Here is a 22,238-nt window from a genome sequence, read left to right on the forward strand (position 1 = left end):
TCCTTTGGATAAATTTCTAGTAATTCAATTTCTGGATCATAAAGTAGTTCTATTTTTAATTTTTTGAGGAATCTCCACACTGTTTTCCAGAGTGGCTGCACCAGTTTGCATTCCCACCAACAGTGTAAGAGGGTTCCCCTTTCTTCACATCCTCATCTACATCTGTTATTTTGTGAGTTGTTAATTTTTGCCACTCTGACCAGTGTGAGGTGGTTATCTCATCATGGTTTTGATTCGTATTTCCCTGATTAAGAGTAATGTTGATCATCTTTTCATGTGTCTGTTTGCCATTTCATGTGTCTGGATGTCTTCTTTGGAAAAGTGTCTATTCATGTCTTCTGTCCATTTCTTCCCTGGATTATTTGTTCCTTGGATGTTGAGTTTGGCAAGTTCTTTATAGTTTTTGGATACTAACCCTTTTTGATTCCAGATTTTAAGTGAAGTGCTACTTTACTGATATCAGATAGATAAAATAACGACTTCAGCATTTTTTGCCGATTTATCCTGTTTAAAAAATAACTACAATTCTAATAGTTTTTGGTTTGTTTCTTTCAGGACTTTGTCTTCTTAAAGAAAATTAAATTGACTGTCTCAGAAGAAAACCAAGGAACATGCCATTGTTCCTAAGTATATCTCTTGTCAAGGTCAATAAAACAGGATTTTGCTTTGAAGTCTTTCCCTCAAGTGCAGAAAAGCATAGATTTTGGGATGAAGATACTCTATAATCAAGCCATCGCTCTATGTGTAAACTACTCCCTCCTGCATCTGTGTGATCTCAAAGGAACACACTAGTGTCTTTCTCTCTTTCTGAATACTAGGACATGTGCATCACTATGGGTCTTACTGATCATTGCAAACTCCCAACAAACAATAAATCCCTGGTGTAATAACTGTTAACTGCCATTAAACAAATAAGTGAATGCTTTAACATTGAATTTCTTAATTCAATTAAGCAGAAATACTGCTTGTATACTCTTAATTATGAGTTGGGTATGGCTTAACACTAGTAGGGATTTGGTTAATGTAATGTATTTCATCATTTTTTGTCCCACAGTTGCTAGTAAAATTCAACTGTAAAATCACAGATCAGTAATAAATTCTAGGAGGAAACAAGACATAGTTCCTTCGATCTCGCTGAATATTATATAAAAACAAAAACAGTCACCACAATAATAACAGTATTCATTATTTAAAGAACTGACACTGGGCCTCCAGAGCAGTGTTCGTTTTTTATTTACTTATTGCTATAAGGATGATCTTCACTGGGATACTGTAAAGAATCACTTTCAGAAGGAAGAAAGATCTAAGCTGAGATACATGATTTAGTAGGAAATGCTTATAAAAATGATTTGGGGGCACCTGGGTGGCTTGGCAGGTTAAGCATCTTCCTCTTGGTTTCAGCTCAGGTCATGATCTCACAGTTTGTGGTATCAAGTCCCACGTTTCTTGGGTTTCTCTCCTCTCTCTCTGTCCCTCTCCTGCTTGAACTCTCTCACTTTCAAAATAAATAGATAAACATTAAAAAAGATGATCTGGGGAGCACCTGGGTGGCTCAGTTGGTTACGCATCTGACTTCAGCTCAAGTCATTATCTGACACTTGCAGTTCATGAGTTTCAGCCCTGTGTCAGGCTCTGTGCTGACAGCTCAGAGCCTGGAGCCAGCTTCGGATTCTGTGTCTCCTTCTCTCTTTCTGCCCCTCCCCTACTTGCTCTCTGTCTCTCTCTTTCTCTCGAAAATAAATAAACATTAAAAAAGGAAAAAAGAAAGGATGATTTGGACTTTGGATAGGAAAAAATGATCCAAGCAGAAGGAATCGCAATTCAAAGCCCTAGTCAGAGAAAATATAGCAAATAAGGCAGATCGTTCCATATGGAACTAATGCAAGCAGTTTTTGAGGCTAGATGAGCAAGATGGTATTGGCGTCAGTGTAGACAAATGGCCAGAAGAGAATTTCAAGCTTAGCTGAGAAGTAAATCATTAAGGGGTGTGTAAGCCATTGTATATTAAAGAGTTTAGATTTTAACCGGAAAAAGAAAAGGTAATTATTGCTGGCTTGCTTTTGCTTATTTTTTTCTATCATTGTTTGTGTTCCTCTTCTTTGGTTTCCCCCTCTTTTCCTTCTCCTCAGGTCTCCTTTTCTCCCCTATTTTTCATTTCAACACAAGAAATGTCATTGATTCATTCAAAAAATCTTTGTTGAACACCACCAAATATAAGGCATTCTGCTGGACCCTGAGAACGGTTACTAAGCAAGACAGACCTATTTTGTCCCTCGTGAAACTTGGAGCCTGGTGGACAAGTTTGACATGTTCAGGGAACTAAAATAAACCAAGTGTCACTTAAACTTCAAAGTAGGGAAATGTCATGAGATGAGGTCAGAGAAGAAAGCAGCAACACATCAGAGAGGGTGTGTTAAATTAGATAAGAAATTTTAGTCCTTATGCCAAGAGCAATAGAAAACCTTCAAAGTACTTAAAGCATGGAGACAATATGATTTGGGTTTATAAAAGATCACACTGGTTTTTTATGAATAATCAGTTAATAAAGGGGAGGAATAGATAAGGAGACATCTGTAAGTAAGCTAATGCTACACTCCCTGCCAAAAATATGCTCCCTCAGAACAAGAAGGCAGTGATGGTGATGGAAGAGAACAATGTTACAGGTGGTGGGAGAGGTGGATTAGAAGAGGAAATGAAGACTATTCTGTTTAGTCATTTAGACACTGAAGAGGTAAACTCATCAGAAATTGTGGTCTAACTTTCCTCATTAAAAAAATAATTAAATTGACAAGCACTTCCTCCTCCAGCTTCCAGAAAGTAGTGGATATATATATATATATATATACACATATATGTATATATGTATGTATATACACATATATGTATATATGTATGTATACATATATACATATACATACATATATATGTGTGTGTGTATATATATATATATATATATATATATATATACACACACACCAGCTATATGTGTGTGTGTGTATCTTCTTATCTTATTTACCCTCTTCAATGTGGTTTCTATTGCTCAATGCCACTGATGTGGTTTTGATACAGACTCAAATAACCTCAATAACATTCAAACTATTGGACATTTCCCAGTCTGGACTCCTCAAGCATCATTAAATTGCCTCTTTTCCAGAGCTCTCTATTCTTTTGACTTTAATGACAGTAGAATCTCCTTTCACCTTGGTGACCCCTTTGCCCTTGTCTCTTTTTCTAGTTTGGCTCATTTTTCTGTCTGGCCTTTAAATAGTGAAGCTAGTCATGGTTCAATCTTCAGGCCTCTTTTATTCTCACTCTGTAGACCGTCCCCATGTTATCTTATCCAAGCTCATGCCTCTTAAACTTATACCTCCTTTCCCTACAACTTTCCTGAATTGCAGACTCAAATCTAATTGCATAATTAGATCTCCATTTAATTCTTCACTGACACCTAAACTCAACTTCACTGCACATTCACAGACAGGGAAGAATAGAGGAGGATGAGGTTGATGGCTAGGTGGATATGTGTAATTGAAGACATCAGTGAGTGAAAGAGAAAGTCTTTAGAAACTAATTTTTAAAGAAATTGGGAAGCCAGGGTGCCAGACATTTTCCCTGAGAATACTGAAGCTACCAGAAGCATGGTAAAAATCCTCAACAAAACAGTAGCAAACCACATTCAACCGCATATTTAAATGATTATACACCATGACCAAATGGAATTTGTTCCATTAATAATAGCATTGAAAAATACTTAGTAATTAACTTAAGGAGATAAAAACTTACATAATGAATACTAGAAAACATTACTGAAAGAGTTAAAGACAAAAATAAATGGAAAGACAACCAAAGTTCATAAATTGGAAGATGTAAAATTGTTAAGATGCTAATACTTACCAAAGTGATCTACAGGTTCAATGCAATCTCAGGAAAAAGTCCAATGACTCGTTTTGGCAGAAATATAAAAAATCCATATAAAATTTATACAAAATCTGAAGGGACCACAAATAATTAAAATAATCTTGAAAAAGAATAAAGTTGGAGGATTCATACTTTTGGATTTCAAAACTTATTACAAATATACAGTAATGAAAAGAGTGTGGTACTGATATAAAGATAGATGTACAGATGAATAGAATAGAATAGAATAGAATAGAATAGAATAGAATAGAATATTCAGCCCAGATATGAGCCCTTGAATACATGTTTAAATTATTTTCAAAAAGGAGTCCAAGATCATTAAGTGAGGGGAGTGCAGTCTTTTTAACAACCAGTGCTGGGGAAACTGGATATCCACATGCAAAATGATGAAGTTGGACCATTACCTAATACCATATATAAAAGTCAACTCAACATGGATCAAATACCTAAATGCAAGAAACAAAACAAGGAAACTCTTAGAAGATAACCTAGGGCAAAATCTTCATGACACTGGATTTGGTAATTTTTCTTGATATGACATCAAAGCCAAGGCAATAAAAACAAAAATAGGCAAGCTAAACTTTATGAAAGTTACAAACTTTGCACATCAAACAATGCTATCCATGGAATAAAAAGACAACCTACAAAATGGGAGAAAGCATTTTCAAATCATATATCTGACAAGAGATTAGTATCTAGAATATAGAAAGAACTCTTAAAACTCAACCACAACAACAAAAACTCTGATTCAAAAGTGGGCAAAAGACTTGCATAGTCATTTCTTCAAAGAACATACATTAACAGCCAGTAAGGGCATAAAAAATGCTCAATCACTAATTATTAGATAAATGCAAATCAAAATTACAATAACTACATATGTAATAATCCCAAACTAAAAGCAATCTTTATGCCCATTAACAATCGAATGGATAAATAAAACAGTGAAAATGGAGTAACCAGATATATGTAATATAAATCTGAATTACATAATTTTGCCCCTAAACAGACACAAAAGCATAGACATCGCATTATTACTTTTCTGTATTGTTCAATAAAAAAGAAAAGAAAAACACACAAAAAGCATAAATATAGTGTTCAAAGTTGAGAAAGGAGTGACCTTTTGGGAGGGGGTGGGGTATCAATGCAGAGGTGGCATGGCAGAGGGTATTTTGAGTGCTGGTGACATTTGCTGATTTACAAGTGGTTGCTTAGATGTATCCTTGGAGTTAATTCATCGAAGTGTAAATTGATACTTTATTGCACTTTTTTGGGCTATACTCTGCCTCTTAATTAAAAAGAAAACATCCTACTTTACCAACCACATGAGCATCACAGAAGTAGCGGTTGGGATGTTGCAAGCCCAGTATAAAGGGCCATTAAACTTTTACAAGGCTAAACAGAGGTTAAAGAAAAAAGAAAAAAAGAAAAGAAAACATCCTAATTGTCACAAAACTATAAATACCTAGAAACAAAATTAGTAACAGAGTAAGTTGCCTGTGTGAAATAAACTATAAAACAAAACCTGAACACATAGGGAGATGACCTAGGTGCTAGAATAACTAAAGACATTCTGCAAATTGATGAGAAACTACTCAAAAGCAAAAGCCAATAGGAATTAATAAGAGAGATGGACAGGCAATTCATAGGAGAGACAATGCAAATGTTGAACCCATTTCAAAGGTGTCAACTACACTTCAAAAGAAAACTCAGGAAAACGCAAGTTACAACAAACAATAAGATAGTTTACTAATTGTTTTTGCAAAATTTTATGAAGTACCTATAAGAGAAAGGTCTAATGTGAGGAAATAGAAACTTTCTTTGCCACGTTAGTAGTGGGAGAGTGTTTAACTGAACCCTTCTTGAAAATAGCCTGGCAGTATCTATTATATTTAAAATTGCATAAACCCTTTGTCCAGCTCTACCAAAATGATAGTGCCATATATTAAACTATATGCACAATATTTCCGTTTATTTGCATGGTCACTTACAATGACAACATTGGGAACAATTTGAATACCCATCATTGAGGGAATAAATCTGTGTTTACTACAACTGAAGAGCTGTCCATAATCGATTGCAAAAAAAAAAAAAAAAAAAAGTTGAAGAAAAATGTGGTCATATCTTGATTCTGTAAAAACATTGTCATAAAAACTCTTTATTGGTTTTAATGGCTTGGGAAAGACATTCTTAATCTACTACTCTCAGAAGTATGGGAATGGATGAGGCTAGGGGCCAGCTGAAGATATTTTTAATTTGTTTTTCTTCTTTTATTATTTCGTTTGCTGCGATGAGCATGTATTGATATATACAGATACGTATATATAGTTTAATCTAAGGGTATTTATAAAGAGAAAAGTTTCCTTCACAAATCAAATATATGGCACTTTTCCTTCTTTTTTGCAAAACCTCATACTTTCGGCTTCACTCATTCCGAGTTCCCAATGCCAGTTGTTTCTTGTCCACTTTCATTAACTTCCCTTGAGACTGGTCTAGCTGTGCCAGCTTTTCTTTTATTATAATGGTTATTTACATGCAACAAGTATTTACAGCGTGTTAAGATGGCTCTGTGGCCAAGTTTAAAAGAGAATTCTGGTAAATCCCTTCCACTCACAATGCTTTTTATCTATCACTGTGCTGTAGTTCATTGCTCTCCTTCTGTTTACTTAAAGATTTCATCTAGGTTCTTTATGCTTTGCCAGCACCCAAAGGCACACTTTTCTCTTGATGCATTCCAGTTTCCATAGTACTATTTGCTGGCTTGATTCTCTAAGAGACGATCCGTTTATTGAATCACAAAGACTCTAGATTTAACCCAAGATAAATGTTGAATATTGCTTCGGGTCCTGGAAAGCATTAGATGCTCTGTGAAAAAGTGGCTCAACCTCGAAGTTAAAAGCAGCCTGTTTGAAGTTCCAAATCCACATTCGTCTTCAGTGTCCTCTGTCACCACAAGATTTTTTGCCCTGGGCTCACCTTGACAACCCAAATCCTCTTTTTACTGTATCAGTTTCTTTCCTCTGGGAATTCATGTAGAACACAGACTCTAAGATCACTCATGTTGCTCTCCTGGAGAGCATTATTCTTATTTAGAATTCCAGGCTTTCCATGTCACGGTGGCCCAAATGCCCTAATGGTTAGGCACAAACTCTTTTTATGGCTCTCCAGATGCTACCCAGATAGTTTAAGCTAGTAAAATTCCATCTAAAAATTTTCCTTATACCACTCCCTCTTCAGCATTCAGTGTTGAAGAGTCCTGTTTAAACCCTGCTCTCTTCCTCCTTCCCAATGACCACCATCTTTCTTTGGTTATTTTCACATCTCTTCTGATTAATATAGTGGCCTCCCCTTTGACCATTGTACCTCTAGTCTTTCTCAACCTCCATCACACTTTTGCCAAAGTTATTTTTTGAAAACCAAAAAAATCCAAGCTTCTCAATTTCCTCCAAAAAGAACTTTGGTGTTTTTTCTTCAATACCTACAAGAAAAGGGCTGAAGGTCTTAATATGTTACACATATCTCTCCATTAATTTCTGCACATCATTCTGACCTTGACACCATTATTCTGCCAGCATTGCCCACCACCAAAGCCACAGACTTTGCCATAGCTTCTTGCATTTGGAGATACCATTTCCTTTGCAGGAAGATCCTTCTGACCCTATTCTGGGTGGTGGATTCCCATGCATCCCTTTAGACTCTACTCAAGTGGCAAAAGCTCTGAAGCCTTCCTAAATCCTTTAGGCGTGTAGCTGTTTTTCATTTTTGTCTTCTTTAAAAAAATTTTTTTAAAGTTTATTTATTTTGAGAGAGAGAGCATGGGGGCGAGGGAGGGGCAGAAAAAGAGGGAGTGTGCACTGTCAGTGCAGAGCCCAATGTGGAGCTTGAACCCATAAACCGTGAGATCATTAGCTGAGCTGAAACCAGGAGTTGGACGCTTAACCGACTGAGCCATCCAGGCACCTTCCATTGTACTGTTTGGAGTTCTACTTTAGTATGTATCAGATTGTATTTTAACCATCTGACTATATATACATGACACCCACCTTAAATCATGAGTTCTTCAAGGTCAGGGATAATCACCTGACACCAAATATTGGATTCAGTCTCTGACATGTGTACTTATTTGAGGGGCCTTGGGGATGACAGAATAAACCCAGCTCCTCCACAATAATCAGGTGTTGTAATATTCCATAAAGACCCTTGTTAAAACTTGATGAAGTCAGATCAGGAAATGAATCAGAGAGATGTCTCTGTTATTTTATTCAAAAGACATCCTCCCATAAACCTCTGTTAAGATTCAGTGGAAAATGACATCTATTTCCCTCATTTCAATTGTGGACTAAATAGTATTACCAAACATTCTACTCTTAAAAATTGAAAATTGGGTTTCCAGACTGCAAAATGTCTCAAGCCTTTGACTCCTTTCACTACTGCTAAATCAAGGTGGAATTTTGTTTTCCACTCAAAAGTTGGTTTTACTCCAGGAGTTCTTAGAGAAACCTCTTATGTTAGTGAATTTCTGTTCAAAGTGCAAATTCTGCTGCCCAATTTGTGATATTCTTTCTCCTACATTGTAACTATGGTTTATCTATTATAATCATGGTATATAGCCTGCTAAAGAATAAACTTTTATAGGTAGTATGGTAGAATATATGTATATATGAAGAGAGAAAAAAAGATTTAAAAATCACCTCATACGTAAACATTTCAGGTAAGGAATCTGATACTTAGAAAGCCTAGGTCATTTATTGGCATCACTCTATCATGTATCCAAGTTCACAAGTAAGTGCAAGATTCAGTTCATAAGCTCCCAAAATTTTACATTCATTCTGCATATTGCCTCTCTGATTCGGATTTCATCCATAACATTTATTTCTACATTTTAAGTCATACTCTGTCAATAATTAAGGTTTCAAGAGCAACAGAGAAATGAAAAAAATATATAATGAGGTATTTTAACTGAATTTTAAATTATGTAACAGTCACATAGTTTGATTTCAGCTATAATGTTCATCTCCTAATTACATGCCCAAACCACTAGCTAACAGATTTATTGTGCATTCGAGTATATTATAAAATTTAGCTAATTATTTAGGGACACTCGTTGAGACTCTCAAATTAGGCTGTCACTCCACTTTCACTGTGAAAATGAGTAGTGCTTAATTTTTTGTGAACGTTCAAAAAGCTTTTAAGGTACCTCAATGTGCTTTCCATTTCTTCCATACCCCTCCAAAATACATTTTAGAGAGATTTATAATAGAGGAAGAGGAGAAATGATAACGTTTGTCTGGATATAAAGAGAAAAATAACCAGCTAATGGGCGGGTTAGGAAGAAAGAGTGTCAAGACGAATGGCCGGGGGGAGGGACAGTAAAAGTTTAAAGAGGACGGCACGTACCACCGGACGGTTGTGGCAATCTTTTCCACAAGATGTGTAAACTTACTATATTTTGTCTCGTGAAATTTTATCACCAACCTCTGTGCATCTATAAAAGAAATACTAAATGCTCTTTACATACGATTTCTAAAACTTTAATTTCTTTTGATTATTCTCCCCCAAGGTATATTTAGTGGAATGTTACAGATATAATTATATTTCCAAATGTATCTTTAACAATAATTTAGAACCTAAGTGTCTTAATATTAAAAAAAATATTTAGAGAAATGGAACAAAAATAACCTTTATAGCATTGTATATTTATTCAGCAAACAACAACATGGTGATAGCCCAAATTTTAGACCAAGTCATGAGGGAAACAAAAAATTAGGGTTAAGGATTTTGAGTACATATGTTCAATCTACTTGTGATTAGCTGGGTAACCGTAAGAATATAATTTAATAATATAATTTCTTTTTTTTTCAATTGTCCATTAGTAAAATTAGTAAACGGTCCATTAGTAAAATGTTCATTAATAATTGTCTTATCTTGACCACGGTCGTGGGAAGAAGTTTATCTGTGTGACCACGATGCATGCTGGGAAGGAGAGTGGTAAATTTGAATAAGGAAAAAGAGCATAGTAACTGCGATCGCTATTTGTGAACTCCAAGAGAAGCTAGGATGTTTTGAGACAATATTATTTGGGTTCCAATCACAAAATATTTGAGTTCACTCAAATGATTCTCATGTACCCTCAAGTTTATGAATCGCAGCACACTGGTGTTTCTTATACTTTACTGTGAATACATATTATCTAGACATTTGTTAGAATGCAGGTTGTAATTCAAAAAAGTCTGTGGGTTAAGTTTGAACACTTACATTTCTAACAAGCTCCCAGGTGATAGCGTTGGTCAAGGTACCACACTTTGAGTAGCAAAGTAGAAGGTTATGGCTTCCATAGTAATTAGAGAGATAATGAAAAGAAGTGGCCCTGTGATATATGGTTAAGAGTCTTTCTGACATACTAGACATTACAATAAGACTCTAATTTGAAATTTGGATAAGGGATATGAATTTGGGGTAGTAATAAATAAGACAGGGAAGGCCCCCCCAGACTGGAAAAAAACTTCGGGTAATCTGTATTGGGAAGCAACTTGCTTTAAAAAGTAAGGCAAAGAGTGTGGTGCACAAAATTTGTGTAGAGAAGAACATGTTTGAGTGAACTTTTCAGTAATAGATCAAAATGAATGGAGACAGATGCAGCTGGTTCAGCTTCAATGACTTAGAATGAAGGGGGAGCTTAAAAACTTGAGTGTTAATATCTGCATAATATAGGGGATACCCAAAAGCCATTAAGACAAAGGAACACAGGATGAAAAGGCTTTTGAAGAGAAAAGGAAAATTAAGATGTTTTTCAGGCGGTGGCAAAACAAAAAGGCAAAGGAAAGACTTTATGAAAGTTATAGGTCATCTCTTTGGGGAATGTAACCCTTGCTGCCGAGAACAGGCAGAAGGAAATCCATTTGAGTCTACTGGGCAGGAAAGAAGAAATGGGAGAAGTTATCTAGAGAAACAATTAGAAGTCATCTAGAGAAGCAATTAGAGAGGCAATAGAAAATGAGATAAATCCTGTTGTGTTTTGAACTAAAGTAACCAGGAAAGTCCATGCAGAAGCCGAGAAGGAATAGATCCTGAAGCCAAGGAGAAATATGGCAAGAGAAGTCACGAGGGAAACAAAAAATTACATTCAAATTGAATGTAAATAAAAAATTACAAATTGCAAATTACATTTGCAAATTAAAATCACAGGGGTTCCTGGGTGGCTCAGTTCGTTAAGCGTCCAACCATGGCTCAGGTCAGGATCTCACGGTTCATGAGTTCGAGCCCTGCGTTGGGCTCTGTGCTGACAGCTCAGAACCTGGAGCCTGCTTTGGATTCTGTGTCTCCCTCTCTCTCTGCCCCTCTCTCACTCATTTTCTCTCTCTCTCTCTCTCTCTCTCTCAAAATAAACATTAAATAATTAAAATCACAAAGTTTATTATTTTTATGATTCCCTATTAAAAAGGAAAAAGATGACATCAGTTCAAGCTTTGACAAATTCTAACTAACTGTATTAAATGCTGATGGAAAGGGATTGCATCACAAGGGTAGCAATTATTTTTAAGAGGTGGAAAGACTAACGTAAGTGAAAAAACATGGTAAAATAAAGCCGCAGGGTAAAGAGTAAAGACCAATGACCAACTGGTTGTAAAGCGTGGAGGAAAGGAGTCTGCAAAGGTGAAACTAAGAACTCCATCCCTGTGGAGGAACTCGGAGAGGTTCCATTCATTTGTGGCACAGACACTTGGAGTGTATTTGATCTTTGGCTTGGTGAACAGCAACAGACCTTCCTCTCTCTTTTGGTTCTTCTGCCACTCTCTCACTCTTACTCATTACTAGCAACATATTGTCCCACCTTCTTTTCAAAGATACATGAGATCTTCAGAAAATACAGAGCCAGAGAGAAGTTGAAAGTGATAAAAACAGATTTTATTCAGGGACTGCTGCAACAGCAGAAAAGAGCCTTCAGTCTAGGACTGGACTCAATTCCACGTACAGCTAGAACACTGGGGATTTATAGCCAACGAGTAGATGAGGGGGATTGGTGGATGAAAAATCACTAAGAGAAGACATCAAGGTAGGGGGGATTCTTGCTGAAGACAGGCCAGGATAATCAGCTGTCATCTGAGGGATGGAAAGGGATGAAGAATATGATTAGATATCAAGCATGGTCAGATCCCCGGGCTGGGGACTCTCCCTAAATTGACCTAGCAGGATTCTTGCAAAAACTGGGCTAGACAGGCCCAAGGACAAGGTCCAAGGATGAGGCCTAGTTGAGAAGGGGGCTTAAAGGAACCTGACTGAAGTTTGATCAAGGAGAGAGTCTTTGTCAGTCAGAGGATCAAGTCTCCTCAACTGAAAACGGAAACACTCTGCCATGACTCTGCTGGCCTTCTCAGTGTTGGGCCTCGCCATTTCTCTAAGACCTGTGTTTTTTGTGTTTTGATTTTTAATCACCACCCACAAAAAACTAAGACCTTTCCCTTTTCCCTTCAGGTCATAGTAGAGGACAGCCTTGAACACCTCATAAATGAATTTTTTGAAATTTATATGAAAGTCGTGCTTAATAGTAGTTACTACCTCATTCCTTACATATACGTTGTTAAGACTTCAGTAATGTTTACATAGGAATTACAGGGACTAAAAGGAGATAACTTCATTTTGGGGATATTTTCAGCTGCATATACTCCCGGGAAAGATCAATCCTATGTGATTGGCAGCACTATAATTTTTAAACATCTAATTGGTCTTGGTTCATATCCAATTCTGCCATTACTCAATGTTCTCAAATCTATTTCAGAGTTTATCAGAGGAAGGAGAGGAAATTATCCAAAAGCAAACAACCACATGAATCATTACTGATTGTGATGTATCTCATTAAAAAAACATTTGAGAAGTACAGAAAAGTAGGGCAGAGCCAAATGGCTGTCATGTTAAGGACAAAGGGAAAAATGATCAAGCATTAGATATAATTTAAAAAATTACAATTTTAGCAGAATATACACATAGAAATAGCTGCTGTCTTCCATAACAGTCATTGGAGGAGATGTCATACAATCATGTTTCTATTGCTCAAGACATTTTTGAAACACTTCCTGGGAATTTTCATCAGGATCACTTTATAAGTCATATAAGAGAGTCACTCCCATAGAATTATGGTCACTGTCTATATATTTGCACATTTTTACCATAGCATCTGTATCTTTATTTTTAAAAATAAACATAAAGGGGTGCCTGGGTGGCGCAGTCGGTTAAGTGTCCGACTTCAGCCAGGTCACGATCTCGCGGTCCGTGAGTTCGAGCCCCGCGTCGGGCTCTGGGCTGATGGCTCAGAGCCTGGAGCCTGTTTCCGATTCTGTGTCTCCCTCTCTCTCTGCCCCTCCCCCGTTCATGCTCTGTCTCTCTCTGTCCCAAAAATAAATAAATGTTGAAAAAAAATTTAAAAAAAAATTAATAAATAAACATAAAAATACTTATTATTGAAAGTGTCCCTGAGTGAATGTAGATGAAGATATCAACTTGGCACGTTGGAATAAAAACCTAAGTAAAATCTAACATAGTCTTCAATTTGAATTGTTTTAAGGACCAAATTTCCTTACTTCTTACTGGTGGTAATTTCTTTTGGCAATAGTTTTACAAGGCAAGAAAGAAAATAAAGCTTGATTCATTACTTATTTGGAATAAACAGGATCAGATATTCCCTTTGTGATTTCTTTGGGCACAAAAAGGAAATAGTTGTACAAAAGATTAACTTGGAACAACATATTAATACACTCACCATTGTCAAAGCAGCAAGTTGTGCAGTAAACTAAATTTCTGGCATTTCAGAGTCATTATTTTTTGAAAAATTTTTAAATGTTTATTTACTTTTGAGAGAGAGACAGAGAGAGAGAAAGAGAGAGTACAAGCAGGGAAGGGGCAGAGAAAGAGGGAGACACAGAATCCAAAGTGGACTCTAGGCTGTGAGCTGTCAGCACAGAGCCCCACACGGGGCTCAAATTCAGGAACTGAAAGATCATGACCTGAGCTGAAGTCGGACACTTAACCGACTGAGTTACCCAGGCACTCCTCAGAGTCGTTATCCAAAGTAGAAATCATAATGTATTTCTTTCTCACCATGAACAAATGGAATCCCTATGGAGGCATATCACTTGGATGTCTGGTTTAGTAGAATGCACGTATCATGTTGCATGTCAATCATTGAATTATTAACACAAATCTTTGTGTTCTTTTCTCCCAGCATGAATCAAAACCACTTGATAGGAAATTATTTTTTATAAGGAGAATATTGATCATAACCATATGTGTAAATGATTCAATTGTTTGGTATGGGTTTTTTAAATTATAAATTCCCCAACTGATTAAAAATGATCAACATTGTTATTGTTAAATAACATCATTATTTAACAATGTCGAATTAAGACGATGCCAATAAAAAGCGTATTTCTTCAACAAATTCACTTTAAACATTGATATGAAATGTCTGCCTTCCTTTCATTTTATACTTAAGAGCTCTTTGGGAACTGTTCAGGGATAAGCCAAGGAAAAATTGTTACTAGGTTTTGAACAAAACTGCTGTCTTTGTCTTCTATCAACACAGAGTTTATGACAATATCCAGTCCTGACCAAGAAGTTTATATTCCTTGAGAGAAAAAAATGGGTGTGTATATAATTTACAGGAATAAATAAATTAATGTACCATCTTTTCAAGGGGGTAGAGTAGCTAATAGGATCCATTCATTCAACAGAAACCAGCTTAAGTAAGGTTTTGATCCTATGCAAGAAGTCAGAATGCATTTTGTCTGGAAACCAATAAAGAGGTTTAAGCAGTAAAGTGGCATGACATGCCCAAAATCATCATTTTGGCAGCCATGAGTAGACAGCCTTGAAGGAGAGAAAGATTGGCAACAGCATGATCAGTGAAGAAACTATCACAGTGAATGGATCCAAAGATGATGGTTGTGGGCAGGGAGAGACTTGGATCTCTGCACAGAGAGCTGACTGAAGGCATTGATATTAGGGGAAGGAAAGCATGAATATTCCAGGATAATTCCTCAATGTTTAACTTGATGAGTTGGAATAGATAATCGCGCTATTTAAGGAAATGGAGATGACAAAGAGAGAAGCAGGCTGAAGAAATGAATCAAGCATTGTCACTTGGCTGTCTTAAGTCTGTGATGCTTACTGGACACCCAAAGGGAGATGCCCAGGAGGCGGTTGGACATACAGGTTAACGTTTAGGAGAGGATACGGATTAGAAACAGAAACATCAAAGTCATCTGCATATCACTGGCATTTTATTTTTTTAAAGTTTATGTATTTTTAAAGAGAGAGAGAGAGAGTACGTGCGCGGGTGCACACACACACACACACACACACACACACAGAGGCATGAGTGGGGGAGGGGCAGAGAAGGGGCAGTGTGGAGCCTGACCTAGGGCTTGATCTCACAAACTGCGATATCATGAACTCAGCGGAAATCAAGAGCCTGATGCTGAACTGACTGAGCCACCCACGCACTCCAAAGTCATCTGCATATCACTGGCATTTTAAAGCCGCTTCATTAGAGGAACCCAACCAGGAAGAACAAAAGCAAGAAGGAAACTCAAAATGCTTGCACATTTAAAGGTTGACTAGAGAGGAAAGAGAAAGCAAAGGAAAATGAAAGAATAGCCAGAAAAGAGGAGGAAAACCAGAGTAGGGTGTGGTGTCACAGAAACTCAGGAAAGACAGACTTTCCCGTAACAGAATGATTGACAGTGTCACCTATTTCTGAAAGGGTGGTTCTGAGGTAGTACATATGGAAGCATCTCGTGCACTCCCTGGAACATAGTAGATAATAAATGCCATTTCCTCTCATTTCTTCATTCCATTCCAAGAGGTACTAGTGTTTAGTGATTCAGAGTGAAAACTTGAGAGTCAATCTGCCTCAGTTCAACTTCTCCTTCAGCCATTCCATTGTTGTATAGCCTTATATGAGTCATTTCACCTGGCAATAGTTTGAGTCCTGTATTTTAAAATGGGACGATAACAGTGCCTACCTCATGGGGATGCAGCTAACACACTGTAATCAATCAGTAAGGTTAATTATTACTTCCTTTTCTATTTAACTTTTCTATGTTATGTATTACTTATCCAGTAATGAAAATGAATTAGTTTTTAATATTCATAATGAATATTTATCTAAGTGACTTAATAATTCATCATATTCCCACAGTCCATGAGACAATAAACAAAGCACAACTTTGCTTCTCATATTGACCACATCTACTTTTAAATCCCAAGAAACAAATAATTTAGTGAAGAAATGGGCAAAAGATATGAACAGACACTTCTTTTTTTCAATGTTTATTTATTTTTGAGAGAGACAGAGACAGAATGCAAGTGGGTTAGGGGCAGAGAGAGAGGGAGACACAGAATCCGAAGCAGGCTCCAGGCTTCGAGCTGTCAGCACAGAGCCTGACACAGGGCTTGAACTCAGGAGCTGTGAGATCATGACCTGAGCTGAAGTCCGATGCTCAACTGACTGAGCCACCCAGGCACCCGTGAACAGACACTTTCCCAAAGAAGGTATCCAGATGTCTAACAGACATGAAGAGATGCTCAACATCACTGATCATAGAGGAAATACAAATTAAAACCACAATGAGAAACTACCTCACATCTGTTAGAATGGCTAACATTAACAAACTCAGAGAACAACAGATGTTGGTGAGGATGTGGAGAAAGAGTAACCCTTTTGCACCGCTGGTGTGAATGCAAACTGTTCAGCCACTCTGGAAAAAGTATAGAAATTCCTCAAAAAGTTAAAAATAGAACCACCCTATAACACAGCAATTGCACTACTAGGTATTTATCCAAAAGATTTAAAAATGCTGATTTGAAGGGGCACATGCACCCCAATGTTTATAGAAGTACTATCGGGGTGCCTGGGTGGCTCAGTCGGTAAGCTCCGACTTCAGCTCAGGTCATGATCTCACGGTTCGTGAGTTTGAGCCCCCCATTGGGCTATGTGCTGACAGCTCAGAGACGGGAGCCTGCCTCAGATTCTGTGTCTCCCTCTCTCTCTGCTCCTCCCCCACTCACACTCTGTCTCTCTCTCTCAAAAATAAAGTTAAAAAAATTTAAAAAAAAGTACTATCAATAATAGCCAAATTATGGAAAGAGCCCAAATGTTAATAACTGACGAATGAATAAAGAAGATATGATATATATACACAATGGAATGTTACTTGGCAATCAAAAAGAATGAAATCTTGCGATTTGCAACAACATGTATTAAACTAGACTGTGTTATGCTAAGCAAAATAAGTCAGTCAGACAAAGATAAATATATAATTTCACTCATATGTGGAACTTAAGAAACAAAACAGATGAACTTAAGGGAAGGGAAAGAAAAACAAGATAAAAACAGGGAGGGAGGCAAACCATAAGAGACTCTTAAATACATAGAATAAAATGAGGGTTGCTGGAAGGAGGTGGGTGGGGGACGGGTTAAATGGGTGATGGGTATTAAGGAGGGCACTCGTTGGGATGAGCCCTGGGTGTTATATGTAAGTGATGAATCACTAAATTCTGCTCTTGAAACCATTATTACACTCTATGTTAACTAACTTGGATTTAAATAAAATTTAAAAAATAAACGCTACAGTTATTTTTATGGATTGTGGTCCTGATCACATGTGGGGACATGTAAAAGGAACAAACAAGGGGTACTGGGGCACCCAGAGACTAGCAACAGTGGAAGGTTGTTTCCACCCATAGGACTAAAGAGACAAGAGGAAGAAATGGTGTTATCAGAGTTCACTGAGAATTAGAATTGCAAAGGAGGGGTTTCCTGGTGGGGAAGAGGAACTTGCTTACTACCTAGGACTGGTGCCTATAGAGGGAGGGAGAAGGGAGAAGCGGCCACTTACTCTCCTTTTGCCTTCATTTCTCAGTCCACTGGCTGCTTCTAAGCAGAGGCTGGCTGGCAAGGGAGCCACAGAGAGGCAGTTTTCAAAAATTAACCTTCTAAGACCCAGATGGGGTAGAGCAGGATGGAACACAGGCAAAAAGGAACAAAGAAAGAACAACCAAACGTGCTTTTTTGCTATTCTCTAGTGTTACATTCCTAGCCAAGTCCCAGTAAGTGATACTCCGATAAGGGAGATTCTTCCCCATTTCAATACCTTCCTCTCATGCTGCTGGCTAATCCATACTGTCAGCTTCTAAATTGTGTTTCATGTCATCTAGGCTTTCACAATATTAAACAACGTGGAATCTCCTTAGTACTTTGCTTCTAATTATATAATTATATATATATATATATATATATATATATATATATATATATACACACACATACATACACACACATATCGATATGTATAGATCAGTTAAAAGGGTGTTTGTAAATTATAAAAATGAAAAGCTTGATACAAACTTTTCTGGCAAATATGCCAAAATTTTTGTCTGTTTCCAACATTTGGATAGAATTCCTTGATTTGACTACATCCCACAAGAATGCCTTCATTCCTTTTTTTTTTTTTACTGGAAACTTCCAAACTGTTGACACCACAGATTTTAAAAAATAAACAGATGGGCATGTTTCCATGACTTCACTTTATGTTAAGGATATAAATCTTCATCGAACTAAAAGACAATGTCTCTATTTTTTATTGCCTGTAAATAAAAGAATTTGTCAAAGTCATTTTATCCATTCATCCATTGCTTGTTTGTTGACGTTAAACAGATCTATTGATGGCTGTGGTGGGAAATTCTTTAATCCGCAGTCCTAATTCTAGGTGATTTAGAGGGTTTTGAAAAATAAAAATGAAACGAAATTTTCATGAAAAGGCTTAGAGTTCAAAATGTCTAAAAATGTCAGATTAGAGAAATCTGTCATAATTATGAGAAGATGAATGAAAATCATTTTCAATGAAAACAACAATTTTTTATTTAAAAAAAACTTCTTTTAAAAAATTATTTTACACAGGAAAAAAAAAAAAAGTATTTGGCCTAGAGTCGTACTGAAATTTAGCCAGAGGAAAGTTTGTTCTGAAGTTTGTCCTGCCTTTAATCTGGGCAAATTCAAGCTACAGCAAAATTATAGTTTCCAGTATCCCTTGAATTTCCAGTGAGTTCTGTTGAGAAGAAACCTCAGACTACAGTGACTCCACATTCTTAAATTTGAGACAGGATAGCATAAAAATCTTTGCTATTTAAATAATATCAGAAAAGCAGTTTGCTAACTCTCTCGGGCTCAGATTTGGGATTATCAGACCATAATCCGTAGATGCAAAACTCTACCATCTTTCCCGTTAAAGTCATTTTATAAAATAATGGAAGCCATTTACTTTCACATGATGATCTAGTATAAACTATTTGTCATTTTCAAATGAGTTCAATTCTCATACAGTCATTTTGTATGACTAGTAATATCACAAAATGCATGATAAATATAAACTGCATGCTGGCAAACATAGAATCAGAAAGGAGCAAAGGTCTTTCACGGCAAATCAGTAAGTAGTGATTACATGCCAACTGAATACAAAGTTATGTGGTCAAATTGATAAAAACAAACTGTTTATGTTAATTGTTGTTTTTCTCCACTCATCGGTTTGGGTTGCTCAAGACTAATTTGTCCGAAGTAATTTTTGTGTGATATAATTTTATTAAATTTATATATTGGGGAGAAGCATTACAGTCTGGCTGGTGCTTTGCTCATGTCAAGGACACATAAATAGTTCATGTACTTCAGGATCTAACATTTTCTCTGTGGACAACAGAGTCATACTGAGGGGCACTTATGGCAATGAACGACATGTGCTTTAAGTATTCGTAACAGGAACCCAAACAAGAGCAAGGTTTCATTGGAATACCTGAGATTTGAGCTGGGGCCACAGCAAGATTAAGTTAGTGTATAGTTAGTAGATAGACCACGTAAGTAACTTTTATTTAAAAGAAAAGTGTAGGAGCACCTGGCAGGCTCAGTCGGTTGAGCGTCCGACTTTGGCTCAGGTCATGATCTCCCAGTTTGTGAGTTTGAGCCCCACGTGGGCTCTGTGCTGACAGCTCAGAGCCTGGAACCTGTTTCAGATTCTGTGTCTCCCTCTCTCTCTTACTCTGCCCCTCCCCTGCTCACACTCTGTCTCTCAAAAATAAGTAAACATAAAAAAAATATTTAAAAGAAAAGTCTAGAAAGTGATGGTCTATATTGGTTTCTAAAATATTTTTCAAGTTATCACTCTGATTTAGAATTTGTCTGTTGTATACAAAATGTCCTTGAATAGTAAGTGCCACGTATCTCAATGTGATCAAGATACAAAAACAAAAAAACAAAACAAAAAAAACAAAAACCAAGTCATCTAGTTAAAGTGTGCTGTGGCTATGAGAGAGAGGTGTGTGTATTACAGAAATGACCAGGAGAAAGTCAGCTCTGTGCTCCTTCACTGGATGGAGAGATTCCCAAGCCACAGAACAAATACAAACGATTCCAGCCGAAATCAGTATAAATGTCATTTTCAGTGTGCAGCCAATTTCCAGATGTGGATTATTCAAGAATATGGTGGAGTTTTCTAATGCTATGTAATATTAACTGGGATACATTTTCATGACACATAACTACTTTTAAGCTGAACATATGAAGGTTTTTTTTCTAAATAAAAAATTTAAAAAAAAAAGGTTTTTTTTCTTATTTTTGTAGTTCATTTCAGGATTTATTTATCTTGCAAAATATCCAGCTCCGTTCTTACTAGCAGAGAGTCATAAAAATCCTCAAGAAAATGACAAATTTTATCTTCGGCCAAAAAATTTTTTTCAAATTACTTTCATTAGTGATACCAAATTCTAGAAAAGAATATATCGAGTTATTCTCTGTCACACAGCTATTAGGGAATAAAATTGCGAGGTACTGTTTTCCTTAACAGATCCTTTTCAAAGACAAATGACTGAGAGAAACAGAATACCAGCAATATTTTTATATCTTTTTAAAAAGAAAAATTCTTTAAAAAGAATTCAATTTTAAAAAAATAATTCTTTTTGTTGTGTTTTTTCTTTTTGTTATATTTTTATTATAATTTGTATTTAATTCTTTTTATTATATACTTTTACGTAATTTTTCAGACGAGAACATTAGAGACCAGAATGTTAGTTACTTGCCTAGTTGTACTCCCTAGCACAAAGCTAGGGCGTATTGTGTTATGAATACGTTAATTTATTTCTTGACACTGGCCAGTATATATGATTCAATGTATAAATGTACTTTCTTATGCAAAGAAGAGTGTATTTAAAACACATGAACAGTATTGTTGGTTATGAGAATCTTTGAATTCTGAGATACTAGAGGAAAACCTTGAAAGAGGGAAACAAATCAATTGTAGGTAAGAAAGAAAAGACTCTCGGCGTGCCTGGGTGGCTCAGTTGGTTAAGCGTTGCATTCTTGATTTCTCTCAGGTTGTGAGATCAAACCCTGTGACAAGCTCTTCACTGACAGTGTGGAGCCTGCTTGGGATTCTCTCCCTCTGCACCTCTCCTGCTCATGCACACACACACTCTCTCTCCTTCTCTCTCTCAAAATAAATAAATAAACATTAAAAAAGAAAGAAAGAAAGAAAGAAAGAAAGAAAGAAAGAAAGAAAGAAAGAAGGAAAGAAAGAAAAGACTCTTTGGATTGATGGATCGGACAGAAAGGGGTGTGAGGCACTTAAAAGTGGAAAAATCTTCCTAGAGAGAACTTTTGCTAGTTTGTTTTGTTTTATTTGTTTTGGCAGGAGAGTATGACAAAGTGAAAAAAGATAATGGAATCATCAGGTCATGCTCTATGAAAGATTAGGAAAATTTCAGTCAGTGAAATCTTGTATGGCAAATTTGATGGATAGGATCAGAAAGCACCATAGGTTATCGAAAGTTTCTACGGATGAAGACAAGGACAATCTCTAACTAGGTTCATTTTATAAATACACGCACTACCATCCCACTATGATACAATTTGCGATTAAAATAAGTTCGAGCGACACAGGATATTGGAGACTTCACCAAAACATAAAAATTAACATTTGACCAATAACTTGTATGTGTGGGGAAAGTATCTAGCATACCAGCCTTTGTACTGAGTAGCACGGGGTATGGGTGAAGCACTTCCAAAGAATGTGGTACAGAGACAAGAATTGGCCCAGTTAAAGCCACTTGACTGATGGGGTGGTGTGGCCAAATTTCCACGTGAGTGCCACTGAATGAGAAAATCTATATAAGACCTAGAGTTCGAACAGCATCTGGATTTAGGTGTCCCTGAATGAATCACACTGTTATACAGACGATCGTGGGAAGTACCAACCTGAAGAGCTGCACACTACCCATGTCGTCTT

The 22,238-nt window shown here is 36.7% G+C and overlaps 1 long non-coding RNA gene across 3 annotated transcripts in view; it reads right to left on the reverse strand.

Moving 5' to 3' along the window:
• LOC123590487 overlaps positions 1–22,238 on the reverse strand; it is a 400,928-nt gene that overhangs the window by 15,869 nt on the left and 362,821 nt on the right. Inside the window, exon 4 of one of the 3 annotated variants that reach the window (XR_006708790.1) lies at positions 11,799–12,015. The exons of the other annotated variants lie outside the window; for them this stretch is intronic. This is a non-coding gene — a long non-coding RNA (uncharacterized LOC123590487). Of the gene's footprint in view, positions 1–11,798; positions 12,016–22,238 lie in introns of those variants that run through there. 3 annotated transcript variants of the gene reach the window in all.

Source organism: Leopardus geoffroyi, chromosome B4 (genome assembly GCF_018350155.1).
Source record: "Leopardus geoffroyi isolate Oge1 chromosome B4, O.geoffroyi_Oge1_pat1.0, whole genome shotgun sequence".
Taxonomy (NCBI): Eukaryota; Metazoa; Chordata; class Mammalia; order Carnivora; family Felidae; genus Leopardus; species Leopardus geoffroyi.